Source organism: Numida meleagris, chromosome 1 (genome assembly GCF_002078875.1).
Source record: "Numida meleagris isolate 19003 breed g44 Domestic line chromosome 1, NumMel1.0, whole genome shotgun sequence".
In the NCBI taxonomy this organism is placed as follows: Eukaryota; Metazoa; Chordata; class Aves; order Galliformes; family Numididae; genus Numida; species Numida meleagris.
Window position 1 is genome coordinate 189,722,313 of NC_034409.1, and position 10,455 is coordinate 189,732,767.

Below are 10,455 nucleotides of genomic sequence, written 5' to 3' on the forward strand. Positions count from 1 at the left end.
CTAAATCCAAACCTATGTTTTTGGAAAAATTTCGTGAAGCACTAAGTCCTGATTTCATTCACCCTCACTGTTAGCATGACTCGCAACATTCTAAAAAAAATTCAAATCACTGTTTGATTTTGTGCACATGAGCTACTGAAAATTATTGGAAACTTATATTTTCATAATGCTTTCCTTTTTAAGGAATGTCTTTTAAGATAAAGCTCTGATTTTTATACATAGAACTCTACAAATCACTGGGTCAAAGTGTAAAACCTTCCTGCCTTGTAATCTGTTAAATAAAAATACATAGACATGATCACATCACTAGGAAACCTGTGCAACAGTGGTTTCTCAGAATACACTAACACTGAAAAACTGCTTATGCAAAAGACCAAGGAAATCAAATCCACAGATTAAAACTGTTTTTATCTCACTTCCGTCAACCAAAAGTAGGGAAATAAAGTACACACATTACCTAATCATAGACAAAAGGATGGTATTGGATTAGCTGGACGTGGCTGTCTCGTGATGCATTAGCCACACAGTGCATCCCAGGTGGATTTCAGTCTGTGCTCCATAGAGGTTGGGATTTCCTTTGTCCCTGTACCAGGACAAAGCTGTTTCTTCCATGAGAACAACAGAACAGCACAGAGCAAAATGGTGGGAGCTGGTGGGGCAAATGCACAAATGGAAAGAAGGATAAGGCTTCTGACCAGAGCTTGCAGAAGGAAGCCAGGAAGAAATAGTATTCTTTTTATAAGGGCAGACTGGACAGGAGAGGAGTTTGTTTCAAACACTTTTATACTGTACTAAACGTATGCTGCAGTTTCTCTGTTTTACAAAGTTTAAGGATCTCCTTTATGATCTAATAAAACTTAGCTCTAGATTTGTCAAGCTCTTTTGCTGTGCTTTGGGCCCCTCCATTAAAAGAGGAGGTGCAGACAGACCCAGCTCCAAGCTCTGGGACTCATCATAGACACTTTCTAGACACACAGGGAATGTTGCCCCTAAAAAGAAGGCCATAAAATCACTATAAATATCTCCATTTGCCACTCCACTGCTTCTGCTCCTTGCCTCCCCTTACTTTGCTTGTCATCTCTTGGTTTCCTTCACCTTCCCGTCACTGCTTCTGCTATATCCCAAAGAATCAGATCTGCCTGTGAATGAAGATCTCAGCAATACAGCTTCGATAATATTTATTCTACAGCCCACCTCTCAATCCAAGATGCAGTGAGTTATTATAGAAAGAGGAGTTGTTTCAAGTGAATCTTTTGGGAACCACAGATGCTCCTGAATGAACCTGGGGTGGTTGCCATAGAGAATCACTAACCTGTCGGTATAAAATAAATAACACAAGAGTCAGGAGAAGGTCATACCAAACTTCTCTCTTTTTGTAAACTATCTTTAAAGTGTCTGGTCAATGTCAAGTCTCGCCTGCTCACCTAAAAGGCTATTTGCTTTTCTCCTGTATCTGCTTATGATGCGGTGCAGTAAATCTGTAAGGTGATGCTGTCTCCATTGCACAGCTGTGGCATTGCCCTGTGTCCTCACTGCAACTATTTTGTGCTTGAAAGACCTTCATTATTTGTATCCCAAAGTAGTTTACATTTAGAGAAGAATTATGTTATCTTTACTGTTTAAATTATTACCTCACTTTAGGAACAAATCAAAAGGCATTGGCTACTGAACTAAGACAGTTTCAGCAGGATATCTAGCCAAAGAAAATGCACATCTGCAAGAAAGGAATATTTTGCTTCCATTCTTGATTAGTGCAATTTCCTTTCAAATGTTCCAATCTATTGTTATGCGTGTGTTCCAGCATTTTATAACTAATATCACTGTCGATGTTGCAGAGTGCTTGTATTTAAATTTATCTCTACTGCCAGATGCGTCTGAACAGATGCAAAGCACTGCTCAAAAGAACTAAATAAGCTGATTTTCACCTTCTGTTTACAAAGGTGAGTTGGCTTACTCCAGCCTTTACTGACGAAAAGGTTATTTCATCCTTTACTTTTGCAAGCTATATTTGTATGAAACTAAAGCAGTCCCTAAGGACAATGAGAAGAGAAACAGCAGTCCCTGCGTCTCTAAACCTGGTCATAGAACAGAAATATCAATCCAAGAAAACATGGTTTAGAAACCTGATCTGCTTAAACAACGAAAGGTTGGATTTAATTACAACTGGACCAAACTGCAATTTCATTACTATTTATATTAAAAAAATAAGTGAAGCATGTTGCACAGTGTATCATTAAGCCACCTGATGTCAAATGAGCACTTCTCTCCAATGCCCACTGAAGTTCTCATTTTTGTTTTCATGCAGATAGTTGCAGATAATCAAGTGGGACATTGAGTTTTGATTTTTTATTTTTTTTTGTGCACAGAGGGATATTTGGAAGTAGGGAGAGAGAAACTGCAACATTCTGAAACTATTCACAAAATTCACTGCTTGAGCGATTAACTGTGGTCAAAAGAAGGAAGAGAAAAATCTTGAAAAGTTCCAGCACTTGATGTTCACAATGATTCTTAAAATTCTTTGCTTTGCAATCACAATGCTGTATCAGAAACTGTTTGAAAAGAGTATCAGTGTTTGAAATGGGTGAACATCCTAAAATGAACAGTATAATTTTCTGTTTAATCAATGTTTTTCATTGCCATGAATGGCGTTATTGATGGAAGCCTATATGAATCGATCAGAAATTGTATTTTGGTTTGACCCCAAAAGAATATATGTTTATATACTTTTAATTAATTTTGAAAGGCAAACAACCTCTCATTTGCTAAGCTGTAACTTAATGCAAGTGCCATGAGTACATGAGATAGAATCATAGAATCATAGAATTAGCTAGGTTGGAAAAGACCTACAAGATCACCCAGTCCAACCATCTCACCCAGTCCAACCATCGAGATAGGGGAAGAGGTCTGAGAAACTGGTTTGATTGCATCAGCTTTGCGAAGAGATGATCTATATTCAGAGCAGAACATATTTCTAACCCCTGGATGCACAGAAATCTACAGAACTAACTTGTTGAATCCATCACAACAATACTTCCATTTATCCACTTGATGGGGAATTATCATTGAAATACATGCTTTGACTAAATAGTTATGTACAGCTGGTAACTAATGTATGATTGCCTGCAGAAGCCTGAACAAAGTTTAATGGAGCTTTATCGCCTTTCATAGAGTCCTATTGTTTTCAGCTCTAGTGTCCTACATGAAATACAAAGATTATTTTAAATACTTTTGGCACTTTTGTTAAAGGAAAAGTACATCTGGTGGTCTTTGAGAGCAGGGGATTCCTCTTCTGCTCTGCTAGATATAAGGCTGCTGCTTTTCCTATTTTGGAGTCCAGGACAAGCAAGATTGAATGTGTATTCTCAGTGCACACACTGGATGTAAACATAGATGGTCATTCACTCCCCACACTGTAGTTTGCTATGGATGTCTCATAGTTTCTTGTGTTGCATATAATATTTTCTCGTGTTCAACCATAGGGCAGAACCCAGTCACCTGGCTTGCATATCTTAACAACTTCTTGTCCCTAACTTTTTATCACTAACATTTAAAGTTTGATCCATGACCTACTCAGCTTAATACCCATCTTCCATGAGCCTTTTATCATATTTTTAATGCTATATCCTAACTTTGAAAGGTGAGCATGAACCTTTAATGCTGAAGAGTAGAGGGAACAATTTTTTGGACACCAACTGGGGACAAATCACTTTCCCTCATCAGTAGAAGTAATCTTCCACCTGGAGCAACTCTTGTAATTGGGAATCAGATACCAAGTCCATCTGCTTAATGTGTTGTTTCTTTGGTTTGACCATCTGTCACTCACATAGAGGTGGATTAAAAACATGATCTTTATGATATAGTCAGTTCCCCCTGGGTTTAATTCTCTGGGTAACTATAGTATCATTATTTTCATAGTGCCTCTTTGTCTTTCAGGAAAGCCTGTTATAAGATGAATATGCCATTTATGTGTTACACTCTCCTAGTCAAAGACAGTGGAAAAATCTTGATTAAAATATCTTAAAATCATTACAAGGACTTAACTGATTTTTTGAGGGAACAAAGGTGGTGACAAGATACTAGAAGATCTTCAGAAAACAAGACTAACAGATTTAGAATTTTTTATTGACAGCTTTGATTCCATCTTAGCTGATACTACTGTGTCTGTAGGAGTTCTGTGTACATAACTCATGAATTCAGGTGTAAGGGTACTACTTAATTAAGCACACAGAGTGGTCTATGAAAGTCCTTAGAAAACTATTTGTATTCAGAAATCCCATTTTACGGGAACTGCTATTCATTTAAAATAAGTTAAATTATTTTTCTTTGTGGGCAAGGATAATGTTTCCAAGATCAGGACTCAAGCTGACATCAGAATCTATTTCTGGTGTCCACATGAAAAATTGGAAAAGACAATGTGTTGGGTGAACACTGAGATATTGATTTTACTTCTTAATCTTTTGGTGGTGATGATATTACACAGTCCTGTGCTTTCTAAGTGCAGCCCTCTTTCCCCTCTTGCCCTCCAAAACTGTTAATGTAGTCTTTAGTATATTAACAAGGAAGAGAAGGATTATGTCATTAAAAGGAAAGTTTTTCATATTTGTGAAATGTTGCACTGTGGTATTTCTGACAATTCCCTCTTTAAACAAAGTTTGCAAATGCATTTCTTTGCTTGTACATGTATCAAGTTTCACAGCTTTGTAATGATTGGATTCTTGCCATAAGAAATAAAAGCTCATAAAATAATTAGAAAGTACACAAGCTAATAGTAAACATTAGATTTTTAAATGGGCTTTAATTAAATTATTGTAATCTCATTGTACATGTCCAAATTAACTTTTTAGGAGTCAGCATTTTCCTAGATGTAGCTGTCCATAGCAAAAAAGTCACCATCTTTTGCTTCTTATGAAAAACCATAGTGAAAGAATTTTCCTGCAGAATGCATGACAAGAAAAAGCCTTTGGAGAGAAGTCATTTCCATACTGTTGGTGAAACACAAGTTCAAACAAACAACAATAGGTGTGTAGTAGTTATAGAGTCCTGCTACCCACTAATGAAATATGGCTGTCTCAATTACAGAGGGAGTGTTATGAGCTTCTCCAAGCTGTATAAATTCAAGAAAATACAGACAGGAGAAGATCAAATTTGAGATTGAGAGCTGTACATCTTGTCCAGACTGGGATAAATCAATCTCACTTAGCCTGTGTTTTTAAGTCTAGACAAAGCCCCTGCGGAAGGCAGTAGGTAGTGAAAGAAATGCTCAGCTACATGACCTCAGGAAAGGATGTTAGATTTTGTAAAAGCTGTAGCAATAGAGGCTAGTTTGCTCATAAATGAGATGGTTGCAGAAGAAAAACTAAAGAAACTACTAATAAATTCACAGAATATGTCAAAGGGAAAATCTGAATGCATATTAACACTCTGATGTAAATATTGGAGATTTTGCAATGGTCTAATTTAACTCAGAATCAGTCAGGAGAAGGATTAATTTTATCTTAACATGTTTACCAGCATTATCAATGACTTATAATCCCTAGAGGTGCTTAAGGTTAGATTGTATGGGGCCCTGGGCAGCCAGATCTAGTGTCTGATTTAGTGGTTGTCAAACCTGCCCATGGCAGGGGATTGGAATGAGATGATCTTTGAGGTCCCTTCCAACCCAAGCCATTCTATGATTCTATGTTGATAGATGATATAGATCAGGAGAAATCTAGTTAAAGTCTGCAGAAAATCTGGAACATGAATTTGTAACGAAAAGTATTTAAGAAATAACTTTAGACCAATTTTTATGAACTCAGACACAAACTATTCAGTAGACACTGTGTAGCTGATTAGGTATGATTGAACAGTGCATAGCTAGGCTTGTGTGCTCACAAACCTATCAGGATTAGAACACCATTCCTTCCTTGGCGTGTTTGGTACCCTTACACACTGCACTTCAAAGAGCGCGATCTAAGTTATCCATGGCCATAAAGACTTCTCCAAAGATCAAGGAAGTCCTATTAGCATTCACTTTGTAGCTGGCCAGTGTGTGTCTTCACAGTGAATACTGAAGAAAAATTCCCTTGAAAGTAAATAACTCTCCCTACTGCTTTCATAAGTGTTTCTGAGCAAAAAAATATATGAATAACTTGCATGATAAGTTCATTTATAAGCCTTTCTCTCACTCAGTTTCTTCGCTCCCTCAAGCATTCCCAGGTGGTATGTTTGGAATGTCCAATATAGATAGTGTAGCCCAGAAGGCCAGTATGCTCCTGCAATAAATACATCTACTCCTCCACTTCCAATAAATCCAAACTCTTCTCTCTGCCTAGCTCGCACCTCATTTTCCCATCTTCACAGCCGCTCTCTTCCTTGCTTTCGTCCTCAGATGTGCCCAAAATGCAACAGCTCCCGTTGCTGTCTTCCTTCTCATTTCATAGTCCTGCATCTTGAGATTCCTGTTCCTCTTCAAACACACACATAGATTTTCTGCTTTTTTATTTGCTATTTGCCTCCAGCAGCTTTCCCATGCAGCTAAGCCTTCCTCTCCAAACACTTAACCAGAGTTTCTAAGTTATTTAGAGACAAGTTATCCAACTCATTGCACTCTTAAACACTCAAAAAATCTATAAAATGAATGAGGCTTGCAGTATACATGATGAGGCAATGAACTGTCAAGTTTTATCAGTGTGTCTTTACAGAGAATCTAGTAACTTGCAGCTTTACTATTCCCAAGTATGCCATTGTCCCAAATTCGTGCCACTGAAAACCTTATGCTGTACAACACCATGCTTTCATATAACTCCCCCTATCAATAGGTATAATGTCTTACTTCTTCAGGTCCTGTAAATCTGCACTGGCTCATTTAATTCAGTGGAACATCTGAACTGCCTGAAACCTACACTTGAAACATGAGTGTACATTTTCAAATGCGTACAGAATAAAAAGAATTAAAAAACCCTTGCAAATTAATTCAGTTCCCTCAGGGGTCCCTTCTAGACCAATGTTCCTAAACAGAATCCATTATTTGCAAAATATTTTACAGACCTACCCAGAAAAAATGCTCTGGTTCACAATTTAAGATTAATGATTATGACTGTTGTTTTAACTTTTAACTGAGTATGTGAGTACTGCAAAAGTTGCACACCTTCTCATTCCAATAAAGAAAAATGAGGAAAGCTCTAAGCATGCAAATGAAGATTTTTAAAAAGTCTGCCTTTTCACTTTCAATAGAATAACACTGGATTATTTTTAAGAAAAGGAAACATAACCATTTTAATGTAACTCTCAAAGTAAACTACTTTTTGTTGTGTTTTTTTTATATCCTCTTCTTAATTCTCCTAATAATCCTATTCATGTTCACAGATGAAGTAATAATAGCTGCTAATTTCTTTCATAATGTTCATTTTTTAATCAAAATTCTGTTCTGAAGAATTATCAGGGAGATGCTGCCATGTTTATGAAATGTAGTCCTCATTGTATTAAGATAAAGGAGGTTCCTATTCATGCCACAGATTGCTTGTCTTTTGAGATATATTTTGTAGTCCATTTAGTCCATTTCCATAGCATGAAAAGAACAGAAAATTGTAATTAAGTGCAGTAGCGTATACAACACTATAATCATAATTGCTAGAATTATATTCACAGTTTTCCTCACATGTTTTGCAGATGCTTTCTCTTTTATCCACATGCCATGTAGTTCACGTTCCCATTTGCAGAAGTTGCCATCAATTTGTTGCTGCATGTTTTACGTGTGACCGTGGTTTTGTTTTTTCCTTCTCTTCCTTTGTGGAGGAGAACAAGGGTCTGATTCACTAAAAATGTCCCGCAGATTCCATTGTTTCTCTGGTTCTCTGAGCCCCGAGGGGTACCTTTCATTCCACATCTGGTTTGTCATTTGCTCAGCCGTGTACTGGATTATCCACTTCAAAAGAAACTGCACCAATTGTGCGCTCAACCCATCAGCCTGAAAGTTCAAAAAGTGTGAAGTACTTCTCCCCAGGAACAAACTGTGAAATGTATTTGAGATTGGAGTTTTTATTAATTACAAGTGGCATTTGTAAGCCTCCTGCTGAAGCCTGCCATAATGTTCTAAGTGGCATCATTTGTGCCAATTTATAATGTAAAATGCAAGGTCTCCATCCAGCTGCAGAGTTAGTTACAGAGTACTAGGTGGGATTTTGTTATTCAAAATTAGTTATATCTCAGGATCAACAAGTCAGAAATGATGCTGTACTCTGTAAAATATGGGCTTGCATATTACTTCTACTTCCTCATCTTCTAAAGGAGCACAAATAGCTGACTTCAACATCTGGAAAATGATGGAGGGAAGATGTGCAAAGGCAGAGTAAAGCAGTAAATTACATGACCATCTCATGCTGGCACTAGATCTGGACTGAAAGTCTGCCTCTATCATGCCTTCAAAGCATTGAAAATTTTCCACCCGATGTTCTGTTTTCCTCTAATGCCAGTAAAATGAACCCAAGAAAAAATGGAAGTAAAACTCCACCCCATCACAACATGCTTATAGTCAGTCTCTATCAGTCATTGAGTCCATACCATCCGCTCTCGTCATTTCAAGCATTATTCAGACAAAATCTCTGGTTTGATGCTACAGTAACAGCAAAAGCATCAGTTACCCAGTCTAGAAGGAGAAATTATATGTTTCCTGAATTCACCTTCTCCCTGATTTTTCATTTATCCCAAGTCTTCTGAGTCACCATGTGTTTTTATGAGATCCCAGAAAACTCAGAGACCGTGCTACAAAGACCTTTCTACTTTATTTCCCTGTTCATCTGGATATTTCTTTCTACTTTTATTTTCTCTCTTTTTTTTCTTTCTTTCTTTTTTTTTTTTTTTAATATTTGCAGAATTTCTCTATCAAAAATGTGACATTGCTGGAATTTCCTCTCACATCCAGAAAAACCTTCAAATACGTTAGTGTTCTCTATTTCGAGAGTTTTTAATGCATCGGGTTTACTAGATTCAGAGCACTTGAAATGTTATGGATGAAAAATTGACAGTCCTAGAAACATCTCCCCCAGACCCCATATGGCTGAAGCAATCTCATTTTCTCACCACATTTTTCTTATCAGCCCAAAGTTCTCCATTGAAAAAAAAAAAAAAATCAAAGGTTACATGTACATCTTTTAATCGACGCATACCAGTCTTACTTTCACTTCCCCAAGGTATTTTTTGTAAAAAGATAGTTAGATCTTTAAAACATTGTTTATTTTCTTGTTCTGTTTTTCATTATAACTTTTGCCTGGCAAGCCTTTTCTTCTGTACACCTCTAATTCTCTTAAGAAATAATTTCTGAAAATCAAAGCAAAATTGAGTTTTTACAGTGCTATTTTATCCTTCTGGAATGCATTCATGTTCCATGTTTACATTCTTTATTTATCATAGTTAAATGCATAAAATATTAACATTGAAATAGCATCCTTGAGGGATAGTGAGTTGAGAGAGTAATTTGGGATAGAAAGAGGGAATGCATCCAAGAATGGAGGTTTGATTTACTTACTTACCGTAATAGCTGAAACACAACAAACGTTCTACCAGAAGCCACAGTGCTTTTTTTTTTTTTTTTACATTGGAGTCAGCAGAGTCCCTAATAGAAGATTAACAGAGCTGGTATTCACTGGGGCGGTGTACTTCAAACGCACACCAGAAACAGAGCTTGGGGTTGGGTTCACTGGCAAAAGTACTGGTGGGATTCTGAGATCAGGGACTTCCTCCCTCGGATAGTCCAGCCATGAATCATGACTTCCAGTTGCAGTGTTTCTTAGGATTGCATCAAAGGAAATGCAACTGGTGTTGAGGTACACACTTGGAAAGGATCAAAGGTATTTGCAAATGTATAGAGTGGAACTGAGTGTAGATAATGATATTTATTTTTTCCATATCTTCAGTTCAGATTTTCTGCCATTGATCTTAACCCCCGTATTCTAAATTAGAAAAAAATATTTTCATATTCCCTTTACAAATAAAGATAAATCAAGCAGAAAATAAAATCTGTTTCGTGCCTAGAGCCTCAAGGAAATGAGCATAAAAGCCATTTTGCAATTCCTTACTCACTGTCCTGTACATGGGACACCTCACACACATCCTTAAAAGGGTATAAAAGCACACAATGCTTCTACACAGCCATTCCCATCCTCTTGCTCCCTTCTCAGCACTTTCTGCAATGTAAACCATGATAAAATATCCATTATAGCAGCTTGGAAGTAGCCTCATTTAAAATGCATTTGCTTCTGTGTATGCCTTGACTATAGAGATCAAAGAGGAGTTTATGAATGGTATTTCTCTGCATTACAAAGCTTCTACTTCTGAGGTTAAAGGTAAACTTTAGGTATAACTCATACATTTTGTGCTGTCACTGCAAACTTATGCCTGATTTGTTGCTTATGATCACCCATTATTTGGAAATAAAGATGGAAGGAAGGAAGGGAGGAAGGAAGGGAGGAAGGAAGG